Genomic DNA, 12,497 nt, shown 5'->3' with positions numbered 1-12,497 from the left:
CAGTATACATTTTAAATCAAAATGTGAATATAAATATAAAAAATATAAAAATAATATAGATTGAAATATAGCTTAAAAGAAAAGATTTTTTATTTTGGTTATTATTGGGTTAGAGGCAGGTGTTTTTTTTTTGTTTTTTTTTTTGTCGGTGTTTTTTGGTTTCGTGCGGGCTGTTTAGGGGCATTTATTGCAGAGGATGTTTGGAAGGGGGTCGCGCCTGTTCTTCTTTGCGCGCCTTCCCCGCCTGCAGCCCCAGGGCGGGCGGCAGTGCCGCCGCCTTGTGGCCAGAGTGCGGTACTGCAGCCGTCGCCCGAGGTCCTCCCGCGGCCGCCATCTTGGGAGTGGGTTGTCGCGGACTCGCTTGACCTTCCCAATATGGCGGCAAAAAAAGGCGGGAAAAACGAGGACCACGGTCTGTTTACTGCACTGCCTGCACGCCACCCTGACGCCGGCGCCGCCCCGCGGGATTTTTTTCGCTTTTTCCCGTGTCGTGGCCACGGACTGTGAGCTCAGCGGCTGCGCGGGCGGTCAGGTTGTGAGCGGGCGCCGACAGGCATCGGCAAAAACGCCTCTCCCTTCCGAGGGCCTCACGCGGCCGCCATCTTGAAAGTGTCGCGGCGGCCGGGACACTCTTGACCTTCTCAATATGGCGGACAGTCGGAAAAAAAAAAAAAAAAAAAAAAAAAAAAAAAAAAAAAAGCGCGGGAAAATCGTGGTCCGCGTGCTTTCCCGCGGCCTTGCCAGTACTGCGGACGCGGGCTGTTGCCACACTTGCGCCGCGGACGGGTGGGTTTCAGGCAGCATTTTTCTTTTAAATAAGAGATCGTTAATATTAATATCATAGAGCTAGAATTTGGTTACAGGCAGGGCTTTTATTTTAAATAACAGAACTATTTTTGCAATATAAATATAGAAATGCATCATATATATATCTAGATCTATAAAAAGATAAAATAGAAATAAATAGAAGTCATAGGAAGATATTTAATATAGAATCGAAATGACATCATGCATCAATATACATGATAAATGCGAATGTGAAAAGTAGAAATATGAAAGATAGCTAGAGAGAGTTTAAAAGAAAAGGATTTTGGAGGGGTTGTATTGGGTTAGAGGCAGTGTGTTTTAGTTTGTGTGCGGATGTTTTTTGGGCCATTTATTTTTCAGGATTTTTCCAAGGGGATCGCCCCTGTTCTTTTCTGCCTCCCTTCCCTCCGGGCGAGCGGCAGCCCCCGGCTGTGGCCGCCGGCGGCGGTGCTGCCGCCTTGTGGACAGAGAGCGGTACTGCAGCCCCCCCCCAGCCAGCGCCCTGCCCCTCGCCGCTGGGTGCCGGCTGAGGGGGGAAGGACGGCCGCCGAGCGTGGGAAGGGCGAGGCGCGGGAGCGAGCGGCAAGCGGGGCGGTGTCTGTAAATAGAGGGGAGGGGTGAAGGAGATTCGGGAGAGCAAAGGGACCCGATGACCGAGAAGAACGGCAGCGGCGAGGGCGGCCCGGCGGGGCCGCTTTCGGCGGGCGGCGGAGGCGCGGTCGCAGCGCTCACGGGCCGGGGGCGGCGGGCGGGGGGCGAGCGGCGTCGGAACAGGGCTGCACTCCCCTTTCCCGATCCCCGCGCGCGTCCCTCTCTAGACGCTGGAAGCGACCGCGTGCCGGAAAATGCCGCCGGGGCGGCGCGCGGGCGGCGGAGCGGGGCCCCGGCTTTCCCCGCCCCTCCTGCCGCCATCTTTGGAAGGTCAAGCGAGTCGTCGCCGTCCCGCCGCGTCCCTGTCTCGTCCCGCCGCGTTCCCGCCGCCTCCCCGAGCTTCCCCGCCGTCTCCACTCTGACACGATCCGCCCCCGTCCCGGACCCCCTCCGCTGCAGGGAAATGCAGGAGAACGCGAAAGCATCGGGGCAGAGCAGCCGCTGGAGGTGCCCGAGCCGTCTCCCCCTTGCCCGCAGGGCCGGAGTTGCCCACCGCCGGGAGCTGACAGGTACGCTGACAGCACGGGCTTGTGGATTGGGAGCGCTGTCCTCCTCCACCATGCCAGCCTTTTCTCTTTACAGAGGAGCACGTGTACATAAGGGTAAAGAGATTCCTTCTGTCGCACCGGTGTTTGGACCTGAGGAAGGTACCGGGTTTTCTCCAGCTTTTCTACAGTTTTGATTTTGAGGTGAGAGTCCTGTTATGGACAAAGTCAATTGGGGAGGCTAATTATAGATAAATCAATTAACAAGAATTTATTAAGCAAGCGGTATTAAGCAAAAAACAGCGCTGGGCGGCCGGGGAGTTTCCACTCTGCCACGGCGCACCTTCCCCCTTTGACCTTTTTGTTTTTATAGTCCCCCCTCTTTTTCGGTTGACGTATTTTCTCTCGATGCACTCTGCGCCGGTGCAATTGGTTGCTAGGGGGTCCTTTTTCTCTCTGCCCTTGGTGATCATAGGGATGAAGGCTCCTTATCTTCTTTGCCGGTTGTCCTTGGTCTAAAAGTTAGCTTGTATATAGTTAGTTACACAGTCTTCTGTGCTAGCTGCATTTGCACAATTCTTAAGCAGAATACTTGTTGTTTATCAAACCCCCCCCTTTTTTTTTTCTCCTCTTTCTCTTCTCACAGTCTGAAATTCTCTATTCAGTTTAAATTCTTATTTTCTTTCAATGTTCGTTTTGATGAACAAAGACCTTTTTATTACAATCCCTCCTCTTTCTCTTTACCAATTTGTTCATTAAAACGCTTTAACTCTTGGTGGCTTAAGACCAGGGTTTCATCTGCTTCTGAGTCCCTGGGCAATGCTTCGTACCTCTCCCTAATAAGCATTAGATGAGCTGCCTCTAGTCTTCCTTTTACAATGTCTATGATTTTATTAAAAATGCAAGGTCCGAAAGTTAAACCTAGTAACAACAATATCACAGGACCTGCAAGTGTTGATAGTAGCGTGGTAAGCCAAGGGGAGCTGTTGAACCAAGTCTCATACCAGCTTTGCTGTGACTCTCTCTCCCTCTTTCTCCGTTCGAGGCCTTCCCTTAGTTTAGTCATTGTATCTCTCACAATTCCCGTGTGGTCTGCATACACACAGCATTCCTCCCTAAGGGCAGCACATAATCCTCCCTGTTGCAAGAATATTAAGTCCAATCCTCTACGATTTTATAATACTACCTCTGACAGGGATCTTACAGACTTTTCAAGGGCTGAGATCGACTGTTCAATGCGGGCTAAGTCTTCATCTACAGTAATCCTCAAGGAATTAAATTCTTGATTCTGTTTTACTAATGATGCCACCCCGGTGCCAACACCTACAATCATTAGGGTAGCCACTGTCAAGGCTGTGAAGGGTTCCCTTTTTGATAAGTGATGTTCAGAAGTGACTTGAGCATTAAACACATATTCCTCAGGATGATAAATGATTTTAGGGACTATTACCACTTGTATGCAAAACTCAGAGACTTCGTTGAATAGGTCAAGAGCAATACAGGGTGTAAGCCCCCCTCTGGAGCATATCCATTTAGTATTTTTGGCTGGAATCAACCATTTTGCCGGGTTACTCCTATGCTGTGCTTTACTGACTGTTTTACACAAATGTTTCTTTTGCCACGGGACTCTCCCTATGCATCGTCCCTTTCCAGTTACTGCTGCTAACGTTATCCCTTGGGTTTGGGGGTCTTTCCAGTTACATTGTGGCGGATTGCTCCCATTAACTCGCTTGGGTTTCTCATTGAGCCCTACTGCCTCATAGAAAGGAGGTTTAATATCAAAGCACAGCCAGCATTGTTCAGTAATGTTAGGTCGTGTTACATTGAGGACTTGGTACGCTGCCTGCATAAGTTTCCAAAGGGTACTTTGCTGGGGATCCGGGGTCGGGAGTATGAGGGTCCCGTTTCCGGGCATTGTGGTGTCACTGGTCCCTATAGCTGTCTCGGTTAACTTCTCCTCAGCAATTACAGAGTTAGGGCCTATGGGTAGAGGATCATGTGGTAGGATTTCCTTTTTTATTTGAATGTACCCTCCACGATCCTTACCCGGTTCCCAACACCTTACTCCCCAAGTTTTTCCTACCAGCCATCCTGGGTCCAGGGGGTTGAGCACCTGTATTTTTCAAGGACCTACAATTCCCCATATACAGAATTTCTCCTTGAGTGCCATACCATGGAACTTTGCATCCTTTAGGATACCATGAGACCTGTAAAAATTTATCTGGATGGGTGACAGCCCAGGCAGTTGCTATGGTTTCACAGCCCCAATATCCACATAGATATTCCCCAGGGTAATTACAATATCCCCTCCCAGGATTGGAGCTAGGACACCAATAGATAGCGTGGAAGTCATGTTTACTCCATCCCCACACAGAGTTCACCAAGTCCTCATTAGTAACTAAAAAAGTAGGAGCTACAGTGGTGGCATTTTGCTTAACAACTTTCCCTTGGTCTATTTTGGTCAGAGTCCAATTAAATGGCTGGTGTGCATAGTCCCCTTGTACAGGCCAGGTACAACATATAACTAATATGTACAGAATTTGCCAGCAAGGGTGGAGTCCAAACCGCCCCAGAACTTGATTATCATTATTTCCCCCTTCCCGCTGTTTGGTTTGACATGTTATTGCCGGGCTCACCTTTACCCTTGGGAGATCAGTACCCTTGAGGCAGTTCTTGAAATACCTTTGAATTGTCCCAGTTTGAGGGCTTTTTCCTCCACTGCTTCTTATCCCTCTGCCTCGCTCGCCGACCCGGTTGCTTCGAGCCGCGAGGTGTACCATCTTCTCGGCAGCAAGGATATTCTTCAGGAGGACCCTTACTCTGTTTTTGCTGCCTCTTTTTGAATGATTCCCAATTCTTATCCTTCACTTGCGGTGAATTACACTGAATTCCAGGTAAAGTCTTCAGGCAATTCCCTTTTATAATTTGAACAATTAGGGGAATTGGTTCATTAGAGTGGTAACAACAATTTTCAGGCCTAGCCCCCTTAGTAAACACCTCCCACCACTCTTGGGATTCCCTTGGTAGGGTCCCGTTCTCTTCTCCAATCTTTAGGACTGACTTTGTCAGTTCTCTTTCTAATTGGTAACACCCTTTACAAATAGCCCTAGGAGGGGTACCTCTATAACTATGGACCCACCACCGTTCCTGGCAGATTTTACAAATATAGCATACAAAAGGGTAACAATCACAATCCTTATTTGTACAATAGACTCTAAAATCATCAGTTACAGGATATCCATAATCCAATATCTCACTATACCAGCTGGTTTGTACAATTTTTACTGAGTCCATTAAGTCCGTTTAAATGTGACCTTAAGATCTCCGGGTTGGCTGGTTATTCTCCAGGGGTCTTCGGCAGCAGCAGCAGTAATCGGTCCCTTTATTCGGCTCGCATGTGTCCATCCCTTCTCGGCGGTTCTGACTGCAGTTTCTGTAGTAAGTAAAACAACATAGGGGCCTTCCCAGTTTGGGATTAGTGAGGTTTCTTTCCAGGTTTTTTTATTAACACCTTATCACCTGGTTTTATATTATAAAAGGGCCTTTTTAAATCAGGAAGACTGAGAACCGGTGCATTTACTAATTCTGCCTTGAGGTCCTGTAGTTTTTCCTCATCTTCCCAAGTCCACTTAAGCAAGCCTTCTTTTGTTAGTTTCTCATATAGGAATTTTACTTTCCCGCTAAATCCCTCTATCCATTGTCTACAGTACCCAAATAGTCCTAACAGCTGTCTAACCTCCTGCTTTGTCCTTGGCCCTGGCATAGCTAAGATTCCCTTAACCCTTTCTGGGTCTAGTTTCTTCGTTCCTTGATTCAGTCTATGTCCGAGATACTTCACCTCTTTTTCCACAAATTGTAATTTGGATTTTGACACTTTGAGTCCTTTCAGGCTTAGAAAATTGAGTAATCTTTTACTCTCTTCCCTGACAATTTCCTCTTCTTTCCCAGCTACTAACAAGTCATCTACATACTGAATCAGGACAGCCCCTTCTCTCAACTGAAAATCTGTAAGCAGCTGCTCCAGTGCCTCGCCAAATAAATTAGGGGACTCTGTAAACCCTTGTGGGAGTACCGTCCAACGGAGTTGTTGTTTCCTGTGGGTGTCTGGGTCTTCCCATTCAAAGGCAAAATAGTCCCTACAACTTTCTTTAAGGGGACATGCCCAAAATGCATCCTTTAAATCTATAACACTATACCACTGATTTTCGGGGCCTAACTGACTTAATAAAGTATGAGGGTTAGTTACTACAGGGAATCTTTCTACAGTCCTTTTGTTAATTTCTCGTAAGTCATGTACCAAACGGTATTTCCCATCGGGTTTTTTAACAGGAAGGATAGGAGTATTAAAAGGGGACATGCAGGGTTCTAATAACCCTTGTGCTTTTAATCTTTCAATTTCAGGTTTGACCCCTTTCCTTCCTTCATTTGGAATTGGGTACTGCTTAACTCTAACTGGGACTTCAGGATTTCTTAATATTATCTCAAAAGGTTTTATGTCCAATCGGCCAGCTTTTTCTGGGGTATACCACACTTCAGGGTTAATTTTCTGTTCGTCCTCTACCCGAAGAGGACATAATTTAATATTTAGCTTCTTGTCATTTATGTCGATTCCAATTCCTAATTCAATCATCAAATCTCGTCCCAGTAAGTTATAGTCAGCCTCTGGAACTAACAACAGTGACCCTATACCTATTTTGGAGCTGGTTTCAAAAATCACGTCTTTGATTACAGGCACTTTAAAGGCTTCCCCTTTTGCCCCAACTACCTGTATTGTTTCTCTTGATAATTTACACCCTGAGGGAAGGGTTTGAACCGTTGATCTCTCAGCTCCTGAGTCCACAAGAAACTCATATTCTTGCTGCTGGGGACCAATTTTTAGTTTTACCAGGGGCTCTGTTTTTTCCTGGGTCCCCAGCAAATAGAGCCCCTGACCCCCTCAATCTTCCTTGAATTGCTTTTCATCTGCCAACCTTTTTCTGCATTCCCGCCGAAAATGCCCTCTCTTACCACAATAAAAGCAGCTTCCTTGTCCACTCTCCTTTTCTCTTCTCCCTTCTTCTACCTTCTGGCCCTTCAGCTTACTTCCCTGGAACTGACTAAACGTTCCCCTCTGCCCTTCACGTACCACAGCCATCATCACTCTTGCTTGTTTCCTATGTCCTTCCTCCTCTCTCCATACATACACTTTCTGAGCTTCCCGCAACAATTCATCCAGGCCTCTACCATGCCAATCCTCAATCTTTTCCAATTTTCTCCTAATATCAGGCCAGGCTCTGGCCACGAACTGGGTCTTTAACAACATCTGTCCTTCCGGAGTGTCAGGGTTTGCTCCGGAGTACAGCTGAAAAGATCTCCGGAGCCATCCTAACCATTCCGTGGGGTCCTCATCTTTCTTTTGACTCTCACAAAAAGCTTTATTCACATTCTGCCCCTTAGGGACTGATTCTCTGATCCCCTGGATAAGAATTGTTCTTAAGTCTGCCATATGTGTCCTATGCAGGGGATCCTGCTTATCCCAATTAGGACGCTGTAAAGGCCATTTAGTATCTGCTTGGGGTCCTGCCTGATGGTCTCTATCCCAAATCCTCAGACCGGCCGTCCTGATCATCCCTCGCTCCTCAGATGTGAATAAAATCCCCAGTATTGACTGCATTTCATCCCACGTATACACATTGGGCCCCAGAAACTGATCCACCCGCTCTGCAACTCCGAGGGGGTCTTCCAATAGATGTCCCATTTCTTTCTTGAGCTCCCTCACATCTCCTGAATTAAGAGGTACCTCCACATAACCTATTCCCGGAATTTGGGCTGGTTGTCCCTGCTGACCAGCATTAGGATTAGGGATCATTCCCAAAGCTACTTCCCTTAATGGATATAGAGCTTGCCTTTCCCTCTCGCTTTTCCCCCTTGTTAGGCTACGAGTAACACGACGATTTTCCTCAGGGACCGGTTCCAGGACTTCTACTTCCTGGTTTTCAAGATCCCCCCCTTGATCTAAATTGGGGTAGACTACTGGTGGTGCTGGTGGAGGTGGAGGAGGGGGAGGTATGTATGGTAGAGGGGGTGCAGTTGGAACCTCCTCAGGCTTTTTATTTTTCTTCTTTTTTTTTTTTTTTTTTTCTCCCTGGGTGCTTAAGGCAAAAAGTTTTGCTCTTGTTTCCCCCACTATCCAGAGAGCAGCGTACTTGCGCTCTTCCATATCAAAAGGTTCTTTAGAATTTACATAAATGTTTAATGACTGGCAAATCCAGTCCTCGAATCTTCCAAACACTGGCCAAAATAAATTATCACCACAGATTTGTTTCCCTCCCCATACTTCCATACAATAATGTATCATTTTTGCCCTATCCTTCCCTTTTCTTGAAGGGTATTCATCCCAAGATTTTATTATTAAACCTAACGGACTGTCAGGTGGTATCTGAGGAAACTTTACTGGGGTCCCCGTCCCCATGGAATCAGAGGGCTTGCTTTTCCTCTGTCCCATCTTCCAGGACACCTTCACACACACACACACTCGCGGCCCCCTGTTCGTGGCCCAGCCCCTCTCGGGGTCTGGAAACCGCACTACTTAGAGGTCCACACTTGCCTCGTCCTAAAAGGACGTCTCGTACGTTATGTCCTGGGATCCCAACCCCAACCGAGCGGATCCCACTTTTATACTCACGCTGTCCTGCGTCTTCGCCCGGGCTTCGTGCACAAAGATTACGGGGTTACCGGTATCCCTTTTGCTTAATACCGAATTTAGGTTCGTCGGTAAGGGCCCGAGAAGGAAAAGCCTGCACCAGGGCCGCTGAAAAGGCAGCGGGGCGCCTCCCTGATTAGGAATTCCTGCCCGTTTGCCCTTATCCGAGTCACGGCACCAAATTTGTTATGGACAAAGTCAATTGGGGAGGCTAATTATAGATAAATCAATTAACAAGAATTTATTAAGCAAGCGGTATTAAGCAAAAAACAGCGCTGGGCGGCCGGGGAGTTTCCACTCTGCCACGGCGCACCTTCCCCCTTTGACCTTTTTGTTTTTATAGTCCCCCCTCTTTTTCGGTTGACGTATTTTCTCTCGATGCACTCTGCGCCGGTGCAATTGGTTGCTAGGGGGTCCTTTTTCTCTCTGCCCTTGGTGATCATAGGGATGAAGGCTCCTTATCTTCTTTGCCGGTTGTCCTTGGTCTAAAAGTTAGCTTGTATATAGTTAGTTACACAGTCTTCTGTGCTAGCTGCATTTGCACAATTCTTAAGCAGAATACTTGTTGTTTATCAAACCCCCCCCTTTTTTTTTTCTCCTCTTTCTCTTCTCACAGTCTGAAATTCTCTATTCAGTTTAAATTCTTATTTTCTTTCAATGTTCGTTTTGATGAACAAAGACCTTTTTATTACAGTCCCATTTTAGGTACCCCGTAATTCTTCAGAAATGTATTAGAAACAGCCGCAAAAATACAATGAGACCTCATTCTCCCACAGGTAGTTAATTAGAAGCGTCTTTCTTATGTTTCATGTAGGAATTCAAAATGTTATTATTTCTGTGAGGTTTTTGTTGTCTTCTTAATACTAAACGCACAAGGAGTTGTGCTGCGTATGCTCTGTGAGCACGAGAAGAGAATGTTCTGCCCCGGCTAGCTACAATTCCTCTTTGAGTTTAGGTTAGTAACTTTGAGTTCAACTGAAGTATTTTAGAAACAGCAACTTCTAAAATTCCATTTCCACTGCATGTTTGGGCTGCAGACTGACTGTTCCCAATGGATGTTAGCGATTAAATTTGATAGGAATGGAAAATTGAGAAGTCCAGAACAAGCTGTGGTAATTCCTGAGCTGGCACTCGGAGGGAACCGGGGTTTTGTGCTCTTAGGAGCAGGTATCCTTAGGAAATGTCGGAATGTCTGACGGTGGTATTTTTCTTTGTGGCTTCCAGTACAAAACAGCACGAGTGGATCCTCAGATTTCTTGGGGAAGGGCTGCGTGACAAACATTGCTGTGAGCTCTATGTCTACCAGAGGATTTTCCGGGTCATTCTTGCCTTTCTCAGCAGTCCTTTGTGTGACCAGGGCTCCCAGGTAAGAATTGAAAAAGAACAGTTCCCAAATACCCCAAAACCACAACAGCTTGTATTGGCCTCGAGATCTCAAGTACCAAACAGAAAGGAATAGCTGATTCTGCCTTGGTCCTCTTGAAAATCTGTTCCTTGTTGGTTTTGTGGATGTGTGGATGGGGAAATAATTTTGCTTGTGTCTAAACCAGTCCCATCCTTATCCCCTGAAACTGGGACCGGTTCCTGCCGTCGTGGAGCCTCACGGGGGTGCCGTGGTTTTGCTCCTGCAGTCGGGGCCTTTTCTTTTTGGGGTCTCTATTCCCCCAGCCAGCACGTTTGTCACCTGCACAGTGCTTCGGCAGGAGGGAACCTCGCCTGCCGGGAACTCTCAGGTTTGGGAGCATCCACCCTGAGGATTTCAGGTATCAAAACCTCGGACAAAAAGAGAAAACTGTCTTGCTACCTGAATACTTCTTGTAAGAGCAGCACCTGTGGTGCGAAGCGTTGAAGGGAGAATGTCTTTCCTTCTCTGGAGTTGCTGAGAACAGGCGGTGTTCGTTTTAGCTGGAAGTTGATGGGAAGTTGATGGGGTACCAGCCAAATTGCTCATTTTATTTTAGATAATCAGATCTTGGCTGTAAAAGAACAAGTTGCATTGTCTGTTTCAGAGTCGTATTCTGGAGGTACGACAGAGTGCTGCCCGTGTCACCTCTAGAGCTGCCCATGAGCTGATAGAGGATCACAGCCTCCACTCGGGGGTCCTGCACGGCTTAGAGAAAAGGTAACCAGGGAAGTACGGGAGAAATGGGGACAATTTCCTGTCCACGGCTGAAGAATGACGTGGCTGAGGATGAAAGCAAGGGGGACAGACCTGGAGACGGGGGCACCCCGAGGGCTGCACTGGCAGAACTTGCTGAACTCTGAGGTGTCCCTTGTGTTTTTGAGAAGAGAATCAAGAGGCTTTCAGGTGGTGGTGGGAGGGACGATGGTGGGGGGGCTGTGTGATTTGGGAATCACTTCCTTGACAAAGCAAAAGGACACCTTGTGCTGGTGTCTTTAGCTTTTAAATTTCAAGCAGCCTCAGTTCCCATCCTGTCACAGGACCTGCTGCACAGGAAGTGGCACAGTAATGGATTTGAGCTGTCTCGAACGTTATTTCTCCTCCCCTTGCCTCTCCCTGACAAAAAAAATCTCTTCTGCAGGCACAGAGTGCCCTGACAGGTTCAGGCAAGTGCACCAAAAGTGCCCTAGAATATGGTCCCCCGTAGGAGATGGACCAGCTGCTGGTGAGGATCTGCCTTTCAAATGTGGTTTTCTTTTTTTTCTTTTTGTTCTGTTTTCTTTTGTTTTTCAGGTTTCTGGAGAACAAGGTGATAAATAAAATGATTTCCTTACTCCATCCTCTATGGCTAATAAATTTAGGAGACAAGAGAGAAGACAGGAATCGGTCCCAGATGCTGCTGTTGAGATGGATATATGATCTATCTATCTATCTGTAGATAGATAGATGTATATACGTATAGCTGTGTAGTGATAATAATGGGATTTTTTATGATACGTTGCTTCACCGTTTTATATTTTTAATAAAGTGTGATTTTAAGTTATTAGTTATGATATTTTATTATAGTTATTGGCTAAAGTAACATTTTCTTGTATTTTATTGGTATCAAGTAATTAATGTTAATCATTAATTGGTTGGTAAGAGTTTGTAATGAATTATTAAGGTGTGAATATTGTTCATTAAGGTACGTCTTTTTTAACTGTAGGTATTTTCATGTGTTTATATGGGTTTTTATGTTAATGATTTGGGGTTTTGATGTTATGAATATATTAGTATTTTATTAGGTTTTTCTTGTTAGTTTAGTTGTTTGGTGTGTAGATTATTCATGAAGTATGTTTATCTATAAATGTTTTAAATTTAAGTTATAAATCTACTTGTTAAGGATTTTTGTAGAGTTCTATGTAAAAATTTAAATCGGTAGGGGAGATAAAAAGCGGTAATTATTAATAAGATGAGTATTTTAGTTTTTAATAATGATTTAAGTTATTTAGTGATGTTTTAATTCTTGAAAATATTATTTCGTTATTTTTTATTTATGTGTGATTGATTAATTTAAAATTTTTGTAATGTTTTTGTAAATTGATTTCTTGTGATTTCATCAATTTATATATTTTTTAAATGTTTTATATTTATGATTGTGTGTGAATAATCCAAAATGAACAGTTGTTTTATTTTGTAAGGTAGTATGTTTAAAGATGTTCCTATTTGGCAGTAATTTATTTAATGTTATAGATGTGTTATTGTTTCATTTGGCTAGTTAATAAGTAAGTTCATTTAATGTGGTTCAAGTGTGAGTTGTAGTTATTTTAGGTGTTAAAAGAGATGCAGAAATAATAGAATTAGGTTATTAAAAGGTCGTACTGTTTTGATCCTGAGAAGTAAATTTGTGTTGGAGCGATTGGGTATTTTTGGGTGGGTGTTCTTTTTTTTGGGGGGGTTTTTTTTTTTGGGTTTTTTTTTTTTTTTTGTT

General features: G+C 45.3%; 1 long non-coding RNA gene across 1 annotated transcript; it reads right to left on the bottom strand.

Moving 5' to 3' along the window:
• Positions 1 to 5,209: 5,209 nt before the first annotated feature.
• On the bottom strand, positions 5,210 to 9,312 carry LOC128814290 (uncharacterized). Its single transcript, XR_008439338.1, has 2 exons — positions 8,608 to 9,312; positions 5,210 to 5,376 (listed from the first exon to the last, which is right to left on the bottom strand). It is a non-coding gene; the product is annotated as an uncharacterized LOC128814290 (long non-coding RNA).
• Positions 9,313 to 12,497: the final 3,185 nt, after the last annotated feature.

Source organism: Vidua macroura, chromosome 14 (genome assembly GCF_024509145.1).
Source record: "Vidua macroura isolate BioBank_ID:100142 chromosome 14, ASM2450914v1, whole genome shotgun sequence".
NCBI classification, from domain to species: Eukaryota; Metazoa; Chordata; class Aves; order Passeriformes; family Viduidae; genus Vidua; species Vidua macroura.
The sequence above is the reverse complement of the archived record's forward strand: the minus strand, read 5'-3'. Positions and strand labels throughout refer to the sequence as shown.